Here is a 21,931-nt window from a genome sequence, read left to right as displayed (position 1 = left end):
TCTTTGAAGATCTGGTAGAATTCTGCAGTGAAACCATCAGTTCTAGGGCTTTTTTTGGTTGGGAGACTTTTAATGACTGATTCTATTTCCTTAGGGGTTATTGGACTATTTAAATGGTTTATCTGGTCTTGATTTAACTTAGGTATGTGGTACCTATCCAGAAAATTATCCATTTCTTTTATATTTTCCAGTTTTATGGAGTAGAGGTTTTTGAAGTATGACCTGATGATTCTCTGGATTTCCTCATTGTCTGTTGTTATGTCCCCCTTTTCATTTCTGATTTTGTTAATTTGGATGCTCTCCCTCTGTCTTTTGGTTAGTTTGGATAAGGGCTTGTCTATCTTGTTGATCTTCTCAAAGAACCAACTCTTTGTTTCATTAATCCTTTGTATTGTTCTCTTTATTTCTATTTTATTGATTTCAGCTCTCAATTTGATAATTTCCTGGCGTCTGTTCCTCCTGGGAGACTTTGCTTCTTCCTGTTCAAGGGCTTTCAGGTGTGGTGTCAAGTCACTAGCGTGAACTTTCTCCAGCTTCTTTATGTGGGCATTCGGTGCTATGAATTTCCCTCTTAGCACTGCTTTCATAGTCTCCCATAAGTTTGGGTATGTGGTGTATTCATTTTCATTGATCTCTAGGAAGTCTTTAATTTATTTCTTTATTTCTTCCTTAACCCATTAGTGATTCAGTTGAGCATTGTTCAGTTTCCATGAAATTGTAGGATTTCTGTAGTGGTTTTTTTTTTTTTTTTGATGTTGAAATCTAACTTTAAACCATGGTGGTCTGATAGAACACAGTGGGTTATTCCAATTGTTTTGTATCTGTTGAGATTTGCTTTGTGGCCAAGTATGTGGTCGATTTTAGAGAAGGTTCCATGGGGTGCTGAGAAGAAGGTATATTCTTTTTTGTTTGGGTGGAATGTTCTGTAGATATCAATTAAGTCCATTTGTGCCATAATATCAGTTAAGTCCATTATGTCTCTGTTAAATTTCAATTTGGCCGATCTGTCCAGAGGTTAAAGTGGGGTGTTGAAGTCTCCCACTATTAATGTGTGGGGTTTTATATGTGATTAAGGTTTAGTAATGTTTCTTTTACATATGTGGGTGCCCTTGTGTTTGGGGCATAAATGTTCATAATTGAAACTTCATCTTGGTGGATCTTTCCTGCGATGAGTATGTAATGTCCTTCATCATCTCTTTTGATTGATTTTAGTTTGAAGTCTATTTTGCTGGACATTAGGATGGCTACACCAGCTTGCTTCTTAAGACCATTTGATTGGAAAGTCTTTTCCCAGCCTTTTATTCTTAGGAGGTGTCTGTCTTTGAATGTGAGGTGTGTTTCTTGTATGCAGCAGAAAGATGGGTCCTGTTTTCGTATCCATTCTGTTAGTCTGTGTCTTTTTATAGGAGAATTAAGTCCATTGATATTAAGGGATATTAATGACCAGTGATTGTTCATTCCTATTGTTATTTTTATTTTTTGGTGGTAGTGTGTGTGTACTTCTCTTCTTTGGGGTTTACTGCTGTGGTGTTATCTATTGCCTGTGTTTTCATGGGTGTATCTGCCTTCCTTAGGTTGGAATTTTCCTTCTAGTGCTTTCTGTAGGGCTGGGTTTGTGGATAAGTATTGTTTAAATTTGGTTTTGTCTTGAAAGGTCTTGTTCATTCCATCTATGAAGATTGAAACTTTTGCTGGGTATATTATTCTAGGCTGGCATCCATGGTCTCTTAGTGTCTGCATTATATCTCTCCATGTCCTTCTGGCTTTCAAAGTCTCCATTGAGAAATTGGGTGTTATTCTGATGGGTTTGCCTTTATAAGTCACTTGGCCTTTTTCCTTTGCTACCCTTAATATTCTTTCTTTATTCTGTACATTTAGTTGTTTAATTATTATGTGCCGAGGGGACTTTTTTTGGGGGTCTAGTCTGTTTGGTGTTCTATAGCCTTCTTGTATCTTCATAGGCATTTCCTTCTTTAAGTTGGGAAAGTTTTCTTCTATGATCTTGTTAAATATATTTTCTGTGCCTTTGAGTTGGTATTCTTCTCCTTCCTCTATCCCTATTATATGTAGGTTTGGTCTTTTCATGGTGTCCCAAATTTCTTGAACATTTTGGGTCATGACTTTGTTGGTTTTAGTGTTTTCTTTGACTGATGAATCTATTTCTTCTACTGTATCTTCAACACCAGAGATCCTCTCTTCCATCTCTTGCATTCTGTTGGTTATACTTGCCTCTGAAGTTCCTGTTTGTTTACTCAGATTTTCTATTTCCAACATTCCTTCTGCTAGTGTCTTCTTCATTTTTTCTATTTCCCTCTTCAGGTCTTGGATTGTCTCCCTTGCTTTTTCATGATTTTCATTCAAGGATTTATTGTTTTCTTCTGCTTTAATTGTCCTTTCCTCTAGTTTTTTATAGCGTTCTTCCCATTTTTTGTTTGTCTTTTCCTCTACTTTATTTTTGATTTCTTCTATATAAGGCTCTAGCCTCTTCATGATGTTACTTATAAGGTTTTCTTCTTCGTTTTCTTCTTCTTCTTCTTCTTCTTCTTCTTCTTCTTCTTCTTCTTCTTCATTCTGTGATGTTCATGTCTAGCTGTTGGAGAAGGGTTATATTCTAGTGATGCTCTTTATTTTGTTGTATGTACTTCTGCCTTCACGTCTTCCCATCTCCTCTTGTGTTCGTTCTTGGTCTTATCAGTGTACTTGGTCCAGAGAGAGTTGACAGATTTAGGGAGCCTCTCTCTGGTCCAGATGGAAGCTCTGGTCCAGATGGGAGCGCTGGTCCAGATGAGAGTGCTGGCCGGATATGAGCTGGGGGGCTGGACTCTGTGTCTCAGGAAGTCCCTGATGTCTCCTTATTTTGTCCAGATGGGAGCTCCTCTTGTCCAGATGGGAGTTCCTCTGGTCTCTGGTCCAGATGGGAATTCCAGGGCAGGATGGAAGCTGGTGGCTGGTCTCTGAGTCTCAAGAAGTGGCTGGGGTCTCCAGCAAATGGGTGTGGGGGCAGGGTATGGAGACTGCAGTTTCTGCCTGCAGTCTTGGAAAAGGGGAGCCTTCCCGCAGGGCCCGCCGATTGGCAGGCAACTGGGGCCAAGTTGGTCAGGTCCTCCCGAGGTGGCCTTTGCCCAGCCGTAGGACCCAGGCGCAGTTGCCTCTCTGATTATAACCCAGGCACTCACCTCTGGTCCAGATGGGAGTTCCGGGCTCCTTTTTATTCTTATTTTGTTTATATATGAGCATTTTGCCTACATGCATATGTCTTGGATTATCTGGAGCTGGAATTAAAGGTGTCAGCAGCCATGTGGGTATTTGAAAATCCCTTAGAAGAATAGGCCATGCTCTTAAACTGCTGAAGGAATTATCCAACATCCCCCTCCCCCTAGTCTGGCCCCAACAGGATCTCACTCTGTAGCCTGCCCAACATAAACTACCATGCTCACTTGATGATCTGTTTCCATTTGTTTGGCCAGGATAATTTAGGAAACAACTAAGACAGTGACAGTTATGGCTGATGCCTATAAGCCCTGAACTAGTGTTTTTGCCTGCATACTTGTATGTGTACTGTGTGCATTCCTTTTGCCCTCAGAAGCTGGAAGAGGGTGTTGGACCTCCTGGATCTGGAGTTACAGAGGATTGTCTGCTGCCATATGGGTCCTGGGAACTGAACCCAAGTCCTCTGCAAGAATAGCCAGTGCTCGTGCCATCTCTCTAGCCTGTCTTTAAAAAAATGTTACACTTATTTCTTTATAAGAGAGGCATGTATGCCTTGTTTAGTCTGCAACCATAGTGGTGTACTTCAAATTATTATTATTATTTTTAAATATTTATTTTATTATGTTTACAGTGTTCTGCCTGCATGTGTCTCTGCAGGCCAGAAGAGGGCACCAGATCTCAGTACAGATGGTTGTGAGCCACCATGTGGTTGCTGGGAATTGAACTCAGGACCTTTGGAAGAATAGCCAGTGCTCTTAACTGCTGAGCCATCTCTCCAGCCCCTCAAATTATTTTTAAAAGATTTTTATTTTTATGTTTAATTAAGTGTATATGTGCCTGTATGGGGGTGTACATATTGAGTGAGGGTGCCCACAGAGACCAGAAGAGGATGTCAGATCCCATGGGAGTTACAGGCTTTGTTGTTACATGACACCTGTGGAGGTCTGAGGACAACTTGCTGGAGATGGTTCTCTCTTTCTAATAAGCATGTCCCAGGGATTGAACTCAGGTCACATGACTTACAGCAAGCACCTTTTACCTTCTGAGTCATTTTTCTGGCTCTTCCCTTTCCTTTATTTTTTGAAGATACATTATTTTATTATTTTGAATTATGTATATGTCTGTGAAAACTGAGTACAGGTGCCTGTTGAGAACCAGAGGTATCAGCTTCCCTGGAGCTGGAGTTATAAGCAGTGGTGAGCTGGCAGACATGGATACTGGGGACTGAGCTTGTATAAGAGCAGTAGGTGCTGTTAACCATGGAGCCATCTCTCCAGCCCCCTCATTTTTTCTTGAGATGCAGATTCTCACTGTATAGCACCCACTGCCTCAGTGCTTCACAGTGATGCCCGTCTTAGCGTCCAGAGTTTTGTGCTTACAGATGTATGCCAACATGTCTATCTCTTTTACCTTTTTCTGCATTTAAATTGTCAAGAATAGAAAGGAAGCACATTGATGTACTCTGCATGCTGCTACCCCAGAAGACTGCCACTGAGACGTGCCCAGAGACGTGCCCAGAGATGTGCAATTGCAGACATGCCAGAAACTATGACCACAGTTCTAAACTTGAAGGACAGCTTCATACCTGTCAGTCTGTTTCTTAAAATTAATTTTATTTATTAATTGGTCAGTTCCTCCTTCTCCGTGTGGATCCTAGGGATCAAACTTAAGTTGTCAACCAAGCCTGCAACTCCCATGGCATCTGACATCCTCTTCTGTTCTCTGTGGGCAACCTCATTCAATGTGTACATCTCCAGATAGACACATATACACATAATTAGACACAAAAATAAAAATTAAAAAAAATTTGAAGTACACCACTGTGATTGCAGATTGCATCAGGAAAGCTGAACTGGATATTCTCATATATTAGGCTTTCCAGGCCACTGTGATTCTTTTCTCATTGTTATTATTTGTCTCATGTAGCCTAGGACTTAAATTTACTATATATAGTTAGAAATAATCTTGAACTTATGATTCTCTTGTTTCTGCCTCTCAATGTTGGGATTATAGGCACTGTCAAAGCTGGCTAATACCTTGTCACCTTTTAAAAATTTAGTACTTTTAAACATTTATTTTGTGTGTTTGTGTGTGTTTACACACATGTGGAGGTCAAAAAAACTGCCTGGGAGTCAGTTTTTTTCTTTTATTTTGTTTTTTGAGACAGGGTTTCCTGATGTTGCTCCTGTCTTGGTCATCAAATCCAGAGGCATGGGGCCTGCTCTGGAGGGAGAGAAAAGACTGTACCCTGAAGTTGTAGGCCTTGGCTAATTTGGATCCTCTGGAACTGGAGTATATATGTAGGTCTGGATCCTGGGGGAAAGGGAATTGAATTTAAGATGGAAAAAGGAGTTTACTTAGAACAGTCATGATACAGTGTCATGCCCTGGCTAGGCGTCCAGGAGATGGCGCTAATACACTGTAAGGTTGTGTCTTACAAGTATTGATCAGATGACTGAGGAAACCGTGGAAGCTCTGCTGTAGCAAATAGTGAAAGAAGTGGAATGCCCAGAGAACGTCTATGCCAGAATGCATATATATGAGGGCTGTGCTTGGCACACAGTTCCTGGGCAGGGTGAAATATGAGCACCATGAGTTTAAGACCAGCCTAGGTGATTTAGTAAGGCCTTGCTTCAAAATAAAAAGCATTTAAAGAAGAAGAGGAAAGGGAGATAGGAAGGTAGAATGGTAGAGTGTTTGGTTAGCGTGTGAGAGGCCCCTGGGTTTGACCTCAGATGCCTCACTTTTATATAGGCTATAAAACCCACCAACATGTCGAATGGGAGACTCAGAGGATGTTCCTTCCCCCCCCCCCCCCCCGCCCTCTCTCTCTCTCACACACACACACATACACACACAGGTATAGCCTGGTGGAAAGGGGCAAGAGTTGGGTGAGTATAGTATCACAGTGCTGGGTATGTGGCTCCTGGAATATGAGGCCTGTCAAGAGCAGCACTGAGCATGATGGGGGCAGCATTAGATGAATAGACAGAAACAGTTGGCTATGGACATAGGAGTCAGGGTGGTATAGCTCCAGCATCAGTCCGCAGCAGCTCAGTGAGGCCAAGTCTTCCCACCTGAGGTGGTTTCTAGACAGGGTCTCATTCTGTAGTCTAGGCTGCCCTAGAACTCATCATTGAGGCCAATTTGGCCTCAAGTTACAGAACTCCTCTTGTCTCATCTTTTTTAGTGCTGGGATTATAGGGTTGTTTTCTTCTTCTTCTTCTTCTTCTTCTTCTTCTTCTTCTTCTTCTTCTTCTTCTTCTTCTTCTCCTCCTCCTCCTCCTCCTCCTCCTCCTCCTCCTCCTCCTCCTCCTCCTTCTCCTTTTTGGTTTTTTGAGACGGTTTTTCTGTGTAGCTTTGTGCCTTTCCTGGATCTTGATCTTGCTCTGTAGCCCAGGCTGGCCTCAAACTCAGCGATCCGCCTGGCTCTGCCTCCCAAGTGCTGGGATTTAAGGCATGTGCCACCACTGCCTGTTGGGACTATAGGTATATGCCACCACACCATTGATTTCTACTCTTAGATATATGTACCTCCCCATCTTTTCCTATAGGTCAAACTAAATCCATGCCAGCCAAACTCTCATACCATTATTCAGCCAATGTTATCAACCATATTTCAAAAACTGTGCTGCTGTTGTTTAATCCATCCCTATATGCAGACATTTCTTTATTGCCAGGGCAATTAAACTGAAGTATGATCATCGCTTATGTAGAATGCTAAGCATTTTCCTTGCTTGTCTCTCTGCTTCACCCTTGACTTATAATTTTTATTCCACACTGCAGCAAAAGGATCTTATACAAGAACTAAGACTCAGATTAAAACATGAGATCATCTAATAACACAGTTTAATGTCCTCTCTTCATTTCCCATCACATTTTGAATAAAAATTTAAGCCTCTTCCATCACCCTCAAGACCCTGAATGACTTTGGCTTTCCTCTCTGTTCTATTTCTTTATTATTATTTATTAAAGCTTGACACACAGGTTCTCTCTCTCTCTCTCTCTCTCTCTCTCTCTCTCTCTCTCTTACTCACTCACTCAAGCCTGACTCAATCTACTCCTCTAAGTGTTCTTACTGAGATACTCATGAAGCTTGTTCTATTTAGAAGGATTGAAAAAAAAGAATTAAATATTTTTCTTCCTTTTGGTTTGATCAACTTGGATAGTGGTTCTGTTTACAGGGTGTATGTATTGGGGGAAGAGGGAACTTGAGAATTCTGTCATTAGCTGACATTTGTTGGGTGCTTGGTGCTGTTAGCCTATTGCTGCATAAGAACTTATCCCTAGGTTTAGGATTTAGTGGCTCAATATAATTTTTTCTTTTTAAAGACGTGGTTTCACTATGTAGCTCAGTCTGGCCTGGAAGTCACAAAGATTCACCTGCCTCTGCCTCCTGAGTGCTGGGATCAAAAGCATACACCACCATGGCTGACTTAACACAGCTTTTATTAGTTCAATTTCTGTGGATCAGGGATCTGATTGTAGCTTGGCTAGGCTTTTAGAGGTAATTAAAACTCCAGCAGGAAGGTTCAGCTGCCTACTCACTGGGACTGTTAAGTGGGCGAAGTTCCTTGCAAGTTGTTCTACTGAAGTTTCATTTTTCTCATAGCCTGGTAGCTAAAGTCTTGGCCCAGTTTCTTACCACGCAAGACTCTCCTAGGAGCAGTTCACAACACTGGAGGACAATAAGATTATTAGCATTAGAAGGAGGGAGAAAAGGAAAAAGGAAAAAGAGGATGGGTGGGAAGAAGAGGAAGTAGGAAATGGTATCAGTTTGTAAACTGATGACCTAGGAAAACCATTGGTAGAGTTTCCTTCTAGCTAAAGAAAGGCCCAAGGACCAGGAAGCACATGTCAGTAGGCAGAATCAGTGCAAGTGACTCTCCTAGCTCCAGCAGACTCAAGTTACTCTTTGTTCTGACTGTGTTCTTAGTGGCTTGGTGATGCCCACCACATTGGTGAGTGAGTGTTCCTTCACTCAGTCCATACATTCAAATGTTCATCTTTTCTGGAAACCTCTTCACAGACATAGACAGATATACTATTTTTTTAAATTTTTTTAAATTTATTTATTAATTAATTTTTTTCATTTTACATACCAATCCCAGTTCCCCCTCCTTCCCCTTCTCTTGTCACCTTCCTCCCACTCTACCCCCATCCACTCCTCAGAGTGGGTAAGGCCTCCCATGGTAGTCAACAAAGTCTGGCAAAAATATGGAACACTTCACGAATTTGCATGTCATCCTTGCACAGGGGCCATGCTAATCTTCTCTATATTGTTCCAATTTTAGTATATGTGTTGCTGAAGCGAGCACCAGATGTACTATTTTTACCAGTTTTTATTGATATAAAAAATTCACCATCCACCATCACTTTTATTATATTCCATGTTTCAGAAGGAAGTTATTATATTCCAGCTCACACTCAAGGGAAGGTATTATACAGATCTGAATCAAGAATCAGAGACCATGGGGAACTATGTCAGAAGCTGCCTACCACAGGAAGGTGGTCCATTCCAAACACTTTACATGTTTTAATACACTTCATCTTTTTTCCTTCTTTTTATGTAAGGATTTATTATTTTAAAATTATGTATATGTGTGTATCTATGTATGTATATGTGCACCTGAGTTCAGTGCCCGTGGAGGTCAAAGGTATTGAATCCTCTGGAGCTAGAGTTACATACAGGTGGTTGTGATCCACCCACTATGGGTGCGGGAGCCAAACTCTGGTCTTCTGAAAGAACAGCAAATGCTTGTACCTGCCAAACCATCTCAGGAATCATGGGAATTTGACTATGGCTTGGCTGTCTTATCTTAAACTGTACTAAAATTGTTTCCATCATAATTTCAACAGCTAAAGGAACTTGTCTGAGGTTCAGCAGCTTTCAGCCTAGACTGCTCTGCTTCAGCATTTCTATCTCCTTTTCAGTGCTAGAGATTGGAAGCAGAACCTTGAATGCAGCAAATACTGAGCTGCATCCCAATAACGTTATTTCTTTTAGATGTGGTCTTTCTTGCTCTGGAGCCCAGGATAGCCTTGAACTTGCCATCCTCCTGTTTCAGTCTCTGAGTGCTGGGTTGGTATCTGGCTCAGCATCTGCATTCTCAGGGAGTTGGCTGGAATGTGAAATAGAAGCCGGATGGCTTGGTAAAGCAGTAGGTTGGCAAGGAGAACTGGAAGAAGAAATTCCCTAGCATCGAGAGAAGAATCTAAGTTAACCCTTAGGTTGTTCTGCTCTAGCTTGCAAGTTCCTGATGCCAAGGACACTCACTTGTTCCTTCTGTAAATATTAAGACAGATATGGTGGTGCACACCAGCATTTGGGAGAGTGAGGAAGGAGGGTCACAGGCTGAGGTTGGCCTGAGCTATGTAGTAATACTCTGTCTCAAAATATCCTTTCCTATACCTCCAAAAAGACTCAAATATTTTATTCACTGTCAAGCAGTGGAAGAATACTATTCTGGGGGATTATATTTGTAGCTCTGTGGCTACAAAGATGAAATATAAATTGAAAAATTTGAATAACTTACTCAAATCATTCACTGAACTGTCATTTATTAAAACTTGAATTCTCTCACCACAAAATGCACCACTATGGAGCTCTACAATATTAGGACATAAGCAATGTGAAAGTTGTCTGAGCAGACTTTAACCAGGGTTACTACTTTGGCATTACCTATTATTTACTTAGCAATCGAAGTGTCTCCTCCACTTAACACATAAAGTCAAAAATACTTTCACAATATTTCCAGATATTAAATTAAATACTATTCTACAAATTACAATAACCTTCTCCAAATGAACTGTAAGGTAAAACCAAAGTTAAACTACTTTTTCTTCATTTGTCTACAACAAGCCAAAGCTTGAAAGTTCGTTTTAGTAAGCAGAGTGGGCAGAATTCAGGAGGTTTATTGGTAAGAAGTCTGACCTAGAACAGAGAGGACAATATAGGAAAAAAAGAAAAGATGAAATCACCTATGTTATCTAATTCATAATTTATGTTTGTAGAATATAATTGAGGGGTTGGGGATTTAGCTCAGTGGTAGAGCGCTTGCCTACCAAGCACAAGGCCCTGGGTTCGGTACTCAGCTCTTTAAAAAAAAAAAAAAAAGAATATAATTGAAAGGTAGCCTGGTTTCCTGTGTAACAAAATACCCAAAGTAGAAGAACAATGTCATTCTGCATTCAGTATTTATTAACTAATTATGAAGAGAAGTAGGTTGTAAAACCCTACATATAAAGTGGGTCTTGTGCTGAACATCTGTGATCCTAACACCTAGGAGGCTAAGGCAGCCTCCACATGGTCAAGGCTAGCATGGACTACATACTGACTTCCAGGCTGAGTACATAGTACCTTAAAAAATCAAAACAAGAGACTGGAGAGATGGCTTGGTGGTTAAGAGCATTGGCTGCTGTTGCACGAACCCTAAATGATCTTATAATAAAAATCCAGAGCCATATATCAGGGTGAAAACTGAAAGATCAGAGATGCAGAGCAAGCCACAGCCACCACCTCTTACCTCACTAACTCCTCAGCCCTAAAGAGCGAGTTACTGTCTCCTGCCTTATATCTCTTTCTCTATTTAGTCATATCACTTTCTGTCTCAACCTTCCTAGTGCTGGGATTAAAGGTGTGAGCCACCACTGCCTGGCTCTGTTTCTCTTTTAGGCTGGATTAACTCGTGTAGCCCAGTGTGGCCTTGAACTCACAGAAATCTAGACGGATCTCTGCCTCTGCCTCCTGGGTGCTTCGATTAAAGGTGTGTGCCACCACTGCCTGACCTCTATGTGGCGAACTCTGTCCTCTGATCTTCAGGCAAGCTTTATTTCCTAGTTTACAAACAATATATCACCACAGGCTGCTCTTCCAGAGGTCCTGAGTTCAATTCCCAGCACCCACATGGTGGCTCATAGTCATCTATAGTGGGAATCTGATGCCCTCTTCTGGCAAAATACCATACATTCAGACTGAGCACTCATATATGTAAAATAAATAAGTAAATCTTAAAAAAAAAATCTAAACAAGCTAGGAATGGTGGTGCATGCCTTTAGTCCCAGCACTCAGGAGGCAGAGGCAGAGGCAGAGGCAGAGGCAGAGGCAGAAGCAGAGGCAGAAGGATCTCTAAGTTCAAGGCCAGCCAGGTCTACAAAGTGAGTTCCAGGACATCCAGGACCACACAGAGAAATCCTGTCTCAAAAAACAAAAAACAAACAAACAAAAAAAAATCAAAACAAGACTGGGGAGATGACTCAATGGTTAAGAGCACAAACTGCTTTTCTAGAGGACCCAGATTTGATTCCAAGTATACACATGGCAACTCACAACTATCTGTAACTCCAGTTCCAGGGGATCAGACACCATTTTCTGAACTCTGAGGACACCAGGCATGCACATGGTGCACAGACATATATGCAGGCAAAACATCCATACACAGAAAATAATAGTTAAAAAAAAAAATCAGCCAGGTTGTGGTGGTGCACGCCTTTGATCCCAGCACTCAGGAAGCAGAGGCAGGTGATCTCTGTGAGTTTGAGGCCAGCCTGGTCTACAGAGTGAGTTCCAGGACAATTAAGGCTACCCAGAGAAACCCTGTCTCGAAAAATCCACACCCCCCATTAAAATATCTTAAAAACAAACAAAAAAAGCAACAATAGTATATGGAGAATGTTGAAGAAGTTATACCACCTAGGGAAAGCTATTAATTTTTGTTCTTGTTTGAAAAAGCATCTTGCTTCATAGCCCTGGTTACCTTGAAGTTACCATGTAGCACATGCTGGCCTTGAACATGTAGCAATATTTTTTGCCTCGGTTGCCTGAAGGGTAGGCTCACAGGTTTGTTCCACTATGCCTTGCTTAAATATTTAGTTTTGATAAACATATGAACTACCAATCTGGTTATACTGTTATATTTAGATAAATGACAATTTCTAAAGGATAAACTTGACACATTGATGATTGTTCCATTTATTAGTCCAGTTTTATGTTTTTATGTTGTAGCTATGGTAACACTCTGATGACTTACATGGCTATGCCAGAGCCTCCTTATTTGTCTCTTAGAATTGTTAAGAACTTCCTTTGCAAAAGTGCTCATTTTTATGTATCTAAGATACCAAAACAGTTATTCTCCAAAGAATATCAATATTAGGAATTAAATTTAAAGAATTAAACACTACGAGAGTTCATGTTTGAATCCTGAAAATGTTCGGTGGGTCTAAATGAGTCCATCCAACAAGCTTTAGTAGCCTTGAAACCCTTACTATGTGACTCAGGCTCAACTTCCTAAGAACTGGATTACAGGTTAAGGCTGCCTTTTTCTCTCCCTTCCTTTGTTGATCATGCATGCCCCCTACCCCCACCTTCCAGACAGGGTTTCTCTATATAGCTCTGGCTATATAGCTTGCCTCAAACTTGTGGCAGTCCTCCTGCCTCAGCCTCCCAAGCACTAGGATTATAGGCATGTACTAGGTCTTAGTGTAGTTCTGGGTACTTGAGCCTGTGAAACATCATACCTGCTGAATACCAAAATACAACTTGGAGGTTTGTCAAGTAAGCCAGTAAACAAATCACTTGGGCCACACTCTGGAAAATTCTATCTGGCTCTGGCACAGACCTTTATGGGTTTTGTTTGTTTGTTAATTTTTTTGAGACAGAGTTTCTCTGTGTAGCCCTGGCTACCCTAGAACTCACTTTGTAGACCAGACTGGGCTCGAATTCACAGAGATCCACTTGCTTTTGCCTCCCAGTGTTGTTTTTGACTAAATCTCAATCACTTGATTTTACCAATAAAGACTTAGGAGCCAGATGCTGGGGTGAAATCTTGCTAGTTCAGAGAGGCAGAGAAAGCACCCAGCTGACCTTCCTCCTCCACCAACATCCCAGAAGCCTCTCCTCTCTCCTATCATCTCATACAAGACTCCTCCAACTGAATGTCCCTCCTTTCTACTTTCTATTTTTTTTTTTCTTAATAATCCTATATTGACTTACTGTCAACTGGTTGCTTATTCTGTCTCTTGACCTATGGTAGACTTTATTTAATCCTGTTTACAATATTCAAGCAGAGGGGCTAGAGAGATGGCTGAGAGGTTAAGAGCACCAACTACTCTTCCAGAGGTCCTGAGTTCCCAGCACCTACATGGTGGCTCATAACCATCTGTAATGAGATCTGGCGCCCTCTTCTGCATACATAATAAATAAATAAATCTTTAAAAAAACAATATTCAAGCAGAAAGCTCTTGGATCAAAGGCATGTGTTAGGACTGAGCCACACCAACTAGAAACAGGGCTTTCCAGTAAATAATGTAATCTCAGGGTTCACAATGTGATCAAATATCCTGCAACAACCCAGTGATGGAATTAAAGGCATGTGTCACCATATCCAGCAACTTTTGGGCTTTTTGAACCTCACATGTGATTCTGATGGTTATTGGGCCTGGTAACTGTGTCAAAGTCTGGTCCCTGGACCTGTACTATTAACAGCACCTGGGAACTTATTAGACATGCATGTTCCCACCCAATCCAGTGGAGTCCAGAGGCAGGGACTAACAGTCAAACCTTCCTGGTAATCCTGGGGCTTGGCCTTTTCAGTGTTTGCTATGGGTTTCTGTGTTCTGCTCTCTTCCTTGGTGACAGAATAAGACTTGGGTATTTAGGCAGATTCTCCTCCCTTGGGGTCTTCTTACTTTTAACGTGTCTGAAGAAGAATGTCTGCAAATGATTATTGTTTTGGGGAGCAGATTTGAGACAGACTCTCACTAGGAAGCCCAGCTTGGACTTGAACATGTTATGATACTCCTGCCTCAGGCTCTCAAGTGTTGTCATTACAAGAATGAGATAGCCAAGCCTGGGCTATAGCATGAGGCTCTATGTCACCTCTAAATTTAGCTTGTTTATTACATATTTATTTATTTATTTTATGTGCATGTGTGGGCATGCACATCGTGGAAAGTATGTGGAGGTCAGAGGACAACTTGTGCAAGTTGGTCTTCTTTTTCCACCATGTGTGTCTTAGAGATTGAACTCAAATCATCCATATTGGCAGCAAGTGCCTTTGCCCACTGAGTCATCTGGTCAGCTCCAAGAAATTCTCTTTTTTGTTGTTTTTTTGGTGGTGCTGGAGAGTGAACCCAGGCTTTAAGAATGTGAGGCAAGCACTCTGCCACTGTGGTTTTTCCTGGTGCCAAATGTTAGTTAAAAAATTTTTAAAGTAGTATATTGTGTGTATATATGATGTGTGAGTATATGCATGCCATGGTGTGCATGAGGAGGCCAGAGGACAACTCACCTCCACCTTTATGTGGGTCCCAGGGACTGAGCTTGGGCTGTTAGACTTGTGTGGGAAGTACCTTTTGTAGGCATACTTTTCTTTCCCACCTGTCATTTCCCAAGTAACCAATACAGAGACTTAATATTAATTATAAATGTTTGGCCAATAGCTCAGGCTTGTTACTAGCTAACTCTTACCACTTAAATTAACCCATTTATATGAATCTGCATTCTGCCACATGGCATTACCTCTCTTTAATCTTGCACATCCTGTTTCCTTTTCCTGTCTTGATGACTCCTCTTACTTCGCCCTTCTTCTTCCCAGTGTCCTTAGTCTGGTTCTCTGGCCTAACCTTATCCTGTCCAGCTATTGGTCAGTCAGCTTCTTTATTAACCCAATCATAGATACATATATTCACACAGTGTAAAGGAATATTCCACAGCCTTTTTCTTTAACCCATTGAGTTGTCTCACTGGCCCTCTCACCTCTAAATGTTGTTTAAACATCAAACAAACACCACACAGGCTGCTGTGAAGAAGCAGTGGTGCTATAACTTGAAAAGATATTTTGGAATTGAGAACCATTATAGTTTGAGTATACAATTTCCCCAAATGCTCATATGTTGGAGGTTTGGCCCTCAGCTGGTGGGACTACTGAGAAGTAATTCAGTTATGAGGATGCTAACTTGATGGGTTAATCGAGGGATGATTTTGCAGCAGGATGGGCTATCAGGAGGTAGGGCCAGTTGGAAGAAGTAGATCTTTTTTTTAAAAATGATTTATTTTTATTTCATGTACATTGGTTTGCCTGTATGAGGGTATTGGATCCCTTGGAACTGGACTGGAGTTACAGACAGTTGTGAGCTGCCATGTGGGTGATGGGAATTGAACCCAGGTCCTCTGGAAGAGCAGCCAGTGTTCTTAACCACTGAGCCATCTCTCCAGCCCTCAGAAGTAGATTTTTAATGTGTAGCTTTTGTGTTTTCTCTTCTTTTTTATTTTTGAGACAGTGTCTCTCTATACAGCACAGCCTGATGATCTAGTAATAACTGCATAAACAAGAGTAGCCCCAGACTTCTGGTTTCCAGGGTCTCTGTTATCATCTTAGCCAGTAGAATAACAATCCAAGGTATGCAAGATGGTTGTTCAGTTCAACAGGACTAAGTAGCTGGTGTTGGTTCAAACTTCTGGAGTCTGACCCTGAGTAGTTTATTTTAGTCACATTTAAGCACAGCACGAGTTGGGAAAAACTTTGCTGGTGATAATTAACTCAATCCCATGTGTACAATAAAGTAAAAAATATTGAACTTGACTACACTGAGGGTCTTTGAAAAGTATATGTGGCACCTTCCATAAGGATGGGTTCTATAGACTGGTTACATGTGGCACCTTCCATAAAGATGGGTTCTGTAGACTGACTACCTGTGACATCTTCTGTAAGGATGGGTCTATAGACTGGTTACATGTGGCACCTTCTATAAAGATGGGTTCTATAGCTTGACTACATGTGACACCTTCCACAAAGATGGGTTCTAAAGACTGACTACCTGTGACATCTTCCATAAGGATGGGTTCTATAACTGACTACATGTGGCACCTTCCATAAAGATGGGTTCTATAGACTGACTACCTGTGACATCTTCCATAAGGATGGATTCTATAGATTGACTAAGAAAAACAAGCTCATGATAAGGGTCTGGGAAAGGATCTGGCATGGTCTTGACCAAACAGTGCCAAGGTACCAGGCTACCTTCTGGGTTAGATAACAGTTTATGTATCACTTCCTTTGTAGAAATAACCCTGTGTATTTAACATTCCAGGTTCCCCTGGTGCTTATCTGTGAGCCCAAAGACTTCTGGACTTATGACATCTGTGATCCTTTTGCTTCTTCTGTCTCTGGAATGCTGAGGTGATAGGAGCATGCCAGCTCCCTGCCTTTCATGGTTGGATCTTGTCCTTGTCCTTGCCTTCTCTCACAATAGGCTTCCTGGCTGCCATGAAGCCCTGCCCTGCAATCCCCACAGGCCCAGCAGACACAACAAGAGAGCCAGTGGTCTGTGGAAGGGAGCCTCTGAAATTGTGAGCCAAAACAAACATTAAATCCTTCCAGATTGATATCAAGTATTTTGTCATAGCGACTTTAAGTGACTAACAGTGACAGTTAAGTAAGTAGGGATACCAAAAGCAATTGTCCTGGAGAAAATGCTACTCCAGCATTAGCCTGGAGTCTTGTGTGTTACTACTAGCAGCAACATCTGTTTTGTCTCCTTGGACATGAGTACAGAATCCCAGACAGCTTCAGCAGCACGAAGCATATGAACGGAGACCAGCACTCTCTAAGATGGGAACTCTCTTAATTACTTTTCCGTTGCTATGAAGAGACATCATGACCAAGGCAACTTACCATTGTGGCAGGAAGCAAGGCATGATACTGCATCAGTGGCTGAGAACTTACATCCTTACATCTTTTTTTTTTTTTTTTTTTTTTTTTGAGACAAGGTCTCTCTACATAGCTGTAGCTGTCCTAGAACTCACAATGTAGACCTCAAACTCACAGAGATTTGCTGTCTCTGCCTTCCAAGTGCTGGGATTAAAGGTGTGCACCACCACACTTGGCAAGAGCTTATATTTTATCCACAGGAAGCAAGCAGAGAAAGAGACTTGGTAGGCCTGGCATGGGCTTTTGAAATCTCAAAGCCCACCCCCAGTAACACACCTCCTCCAATAAAGCCACAATTCCTCATTCTTCCTAAACAGTCCACCAACTGGGAACCAAATATTCAAATAAATGAGCCTATGGGGATGATCTCATTCAAACCACCACAGGGTATTGTTGATGTTTGTTTTATTTTACTCTTTGCTCTTTGTGGGGCCGAACAACCAGCTCCCAAATAATCACATAGGGAGACCTTTTCTTACTTATAAATGCTCTGCCTTAGCTTGGCTTATTTCTAGTCCCATTTTTTTTAAATTATCCCATCTACCTTTTGCCTCTAGGCTTTTATCTTTCTCTATTCTATATATCTTCCTTTACTTCTTAATCTATGGCTTGCTGTGTACTTGGGTGGCTGGCCCCTACTGTCCTCCTCTCTTTTTCTTGCTTCTTGATCTTGTCCTCCAAGATTTCTCTTCCCATTATTCTCTCTGCCTGCCAGCCTTGCCTATCCATTCTCCTGCTTAGCCATTGGCCATTCAGCTCTTTATTAGACAAAACAGGTGTTTTAGACAGGCAAAGTAACACAGCTTCACAGAGTTAAACAAATGCAACGAAAAGAATGCAACACATCTTTGCATCATTAAACAAATGTTCCACAACATAAACAAATGTAACTCATCTTCAACTAATATTCTACAGCAGAAGATGTCTTGTTTTATGAATGACTATGTAGGGACCCATCTCCTTTCCTTTGACTGCCTTCAAGAATGTTTCATAGGTTGTGTATTTTTCTATTTCTTATGAAAATCAGCATGTTAATTTCCTTTTCTTTTTCATGCCCTGTAGGTTGCTAACCTGTAGGAAGAATGTCATTCTCTCAGAATTCCTGCTGAGCTTACAGGAAATATTATTTTTCAAATAATTCACTGAATTTATTCTGATACAGACATCCACTTTAAAGCTTTAATGAATGTGGCATGAATTAAAAGAGACTAATTTCCAAAAGCTCTAAAAATAAAATTATGATGGATGAGACAAATGGAGTCATAAGCTCAATTGCCACAGGGGATCTAGAACTTGCTTGCACACCTTCATTTAGTCAACTTTTTCATCGTGATGTGTAGTATGTATATATCTATATATATCCGTGTGTGTGTGTGTGTGTGTGTGTGTGTGTGTGTGTGTGTGTATAAGCCAGAAATCAGTGCTGGGAGTCTCCCTCATGTTGTGGAATAATCTTTTTGTGCACTGTGAAGATGTGTCACTCAGATTGGTTTAATAAAAAGCTGAATGGCCAATAGCTAGGCAGGATTTTTGGGGCACAGAGGACACTGGGAAGAAGAAGGACAGAGTCGCCAGCCAGATGCAAAGGAAGTAGGACATGCAGGAGGAGAGGTAACAGCCACAAGCCACATGGTAGGACACAGATTAATAGATATGAGTTAATTTAAGTTGTAAGAACTAGTTAGAAACAAGACTAAGCTATAGGCCAAGCTTTCATAATTAATAATAAGTCTCCATGGCATGATTTGGGAGCTGGCTGGCGGCCAGAGAAAAACTCACTACACCCTCTCTTGCTGAAACTGGAATTCCTCACCATTTCAGCCAGACTGGCTGGCCTGTGAGCCCCAAGACTTCTGTCTCTGCCTCTGCAGTGCTTAGTTTACAGATACATACTATCATATTTTGTTTTTTATATGAGTTCTGGCAATCCAAGCACTCAGTTCTTCATGCCTGTGTGGCAAGCACTTATTGACAGAGCCATTTTCCTAGCTTGTTTTTATGAGACTGGTTCTCACTTTGTAGACCAGGTTGGCCTCCAAATTGTAAATATTTTCCTACCCAGCCTCCTGAATGCTGGGATTAGAGGCCTGTGCCACATCTGGCTGCCTGATAATAATCACAAAAAGAATTTAAAGTAGAACTTCAAAGTGGGAGGTGATACCAGAAAGGGAGGAAGGAAAGCGGTATATAGAGCATGTCAGGCAGCCAGCAACTACTCACTGCTCTCCTAAGGGACTTCAAGTGGGCTGAATGGCAAAGCATAATGTATTCATTTCAGTCCCACAAACAATATAAATAAAGCTACTGAAATCTGATTATCATTTGAAGGAAAATATAATCCCCTCAAACATTAATCTTAGCTGGGTGGAGTGGCGTATGCCTTCAGTTCCAGAATTTCAAATGTATCTCTGTGAGTTCCAGGTCAACCTGGTCTCCATAGCAAGTTCTAGGCCAGACAAGACAAGGCTTCATACTAATTGATTAGGTTGATTATTTTCTTAGTTAGGGTTTCTATTGCTGTGAAGAGACACCAGGACCACAGCAACTCACTTACGGTTCAAAATTTAGTCCATTGTTATCATGACAGGAAGCATGGCAGTGTGCAGGCGGACATGGTGCTAGAGAAGGAGCTGAGGTTCTTACATCTTGACTCACAGGCAACAGGAAGTGGTCTGAGACACTGGATATGGCCTGAGCATATTTGAGACCTCAAAGCCTGCCTCCATAGTGACACTTCCTCCAACAAGGCCATAGCTACTCCAATAAAGCCACACCTCCTAATAATGCCCCTCCCTTTGGGGGGCATTTTCTTTTAAACCACCATAATTAGTTAGAAACTATGAATTATTTCAAAAATATTTTAAATGACGAGAGGAAGGGAACCAACCAGAGAAGAAGGAGTACTGGGAAGGCCGATGGGGTATTGAATAAGAACAAAATTTAGCGGAGCATGTTTCCACATGCCTTTAATCCCAGCATTCAGGAGACAGAGGCAGGAGGGACTCTGTGAGTCTGAGGCCAGCCTGGTCTACATAGGGAGTTCCAGGAAAGCCAGAATTACATAAAGAGACTCTGTCTCAAAAAAAAAAAAACAAACAATCAAACAAAAAACAAACCCCTAAATGAACAACCCCCCCCCAAATTTAATAATATATATGTATGGAAATACCATAATGAAACCCATTACTTTTTTCAATAACTAAAAAAGCAATTATGTGCATATGTTGATTATAGAAACAGTTTCATACTATCTGTCTTGGTTATTATTCTTTTGCTGTGAAGAGATACCTTGACCAAGCAACTTATAAAAAAGAAAAACAAATCAATTAACTGCAGGCTTGCTTACTGTTTTAGAGGGTGATTACATGACCATCTTGTGGGGAGCATGGCAGCCAGGCATGGCACTGTAGCAGTAGCTGAGAACTTACATTTTGATAATGCAAGTTGGCACACCTCCAACAATGCTGCACTTCGTAATCCTTCCCAAAACAGTTCCACCAACTAGGGACCTAGCACTGAATATATGAACCTATTTGGGCCATTCTCATTCATACTATTACACTATCTGAGGTCTATTGCTCAGCTCTTTACTTTCATGATAACTTTCTTCTCAAATATCTGAAGAGATATCCTATGCTATAGAAGTACAGGAGAGTACAATTTCTAAAATCCTCGGGTGAAGCTCCACTTGGTTTCGTTCCCCATAGTGTTCTTATTAGTTGTTTGGCTTTCCTTGGGGTAGGGGAGTACATTGAATCAAGGATCTTGTACGTGTTCCCAAGGAGTCTCTATTTTGTTTTGACTTCTTATTTTTCTAGTTCTCCCACCCTCTCTCAACAAAGTCTTTAGAGTACTGACAAACAGACTTCTAGCATCATAACACAATATCCAGGTAGATACCACCAGCATTTTACATCTTTTGGTAAGTTAATTTGTTCAGTATTAACAAGCAATTAACATTAATTAAGTGGCTGCAGTCTAACCATCCCTGCAGGGACCTGGCCGTTGCCAGACAATGCATATATAAGATCTTCACATTTTTCAAGAGAGGCAAGGTCTGGCCAATTTTGATGAAATAAAATAATCCACTTTAACACTTAAGCATCAGGGCTGGAGAAATGCTCAGTTGTTAAGAGCACTGGATGCTCTTGCAGAGGACCCAGATTTGATTCTCAATGCCTACATGGTACCCTCACAGTTGTTGGAAACTACAGTTCCAGGGGATCCAAAGCCCTCTGTATCTAGCCTTTGAGGGTACCAGCCACATAGGTGGTGTAAAGACATGTATGCAAGCAATGTAAAACACTTGCACACATTAAAAAACAAATAAAAAATTAGCTTTTTTGTTCCTATTTTATTGGTCTAGTTGTATTACCACTTATACCTGCAGCTTTCTTTCTTTCTTTCTTTCTTTCTTTCTTTCTTTCTTTCTTTCTTTCTTTCTTTCTTTTTCTTTCTCTCTCTCTTTCCTTCCTTCCATTTTCTTTTTTCTTTTCTCTTATTTTCTCTTCTCTTCTTCTTCTTCTTCTTCTCCTTCTTCCTCCTCCTCCTCCTCCTCCTCCTCCTCCTCCTCCTCCTTTAGCTAGAGTTACACAATGTAGACCAGGCTGGATTTTTACTGACTCATAGAGATACTCTTGCCTCTGTCTCCCAAGTTCTAGGGTTCAAGGCATGTGCAACAATGCCCAGTTTTACTTGCAGCTTTTATGAGTCCCTGCTCAGTTCTATTCGGGAAGGTGCTGAGTTATCTTGTTGACACTTAGAGTGCTGTTCCCTGACAGCACTTTATGTGCCCTGGCAGTCCTGGAACTCGCTCTGTAGACCAGGCTGGCCTCGAACTCACAGAAATTTGCCTGTGTCTGCCTGCTGAGTGCTGGGATTAAAGCATGCTTAGCTTAAAGTGACATTTTTAAGTTATCTCAAATATAATAATTCCATGGTGTGGTTGGTGGTTTGAAAGAAAATGACCCCCAAAGAGAGTGACACTGTTAGGAGGCATGGACTTGTTGGAG

At 41.2% G+C, this 21,931-nt stretch overlaps 1 non-coding gene across 1 annotated transcript; it reads right to left on the bottom strand.

Annotated features, from left to right (window-relative positions):
• Positions 1–8,421: 8,421 nt before the first annotated feature.
• LOC118581012 lies at positions 8,422–8,528 on the bottom strand. Its single transcript, XR_004944652.1, has one exon. It is a non-coding gene; the product is annotated as a U6 spliceosomal RNA (small nuclear RNA).
• Between the last annotated feature and the right edge of the window lie 13,403 nt (positions 8,529–21,931).

The sequence above is a fragment of the Onychomys torridus genome, chromosome 3 (assembly GCF_903995425.1).
Source record: "Onychomys torridus chromosome 3, mOncTor1.1, whole genome shotgun sequence".
Taxonomy (NCBI): domain Eukaryota; kingdom Metazoa; phylum Chordata; class Mammalia; order Rodentia; family Cricetidae; genus Onychomys; species Onychomys torridus.
Note: the sequence above shows the minus strand (reverse complement) of the source record. Positions and strands in the feature narration are given on the sequence as shown.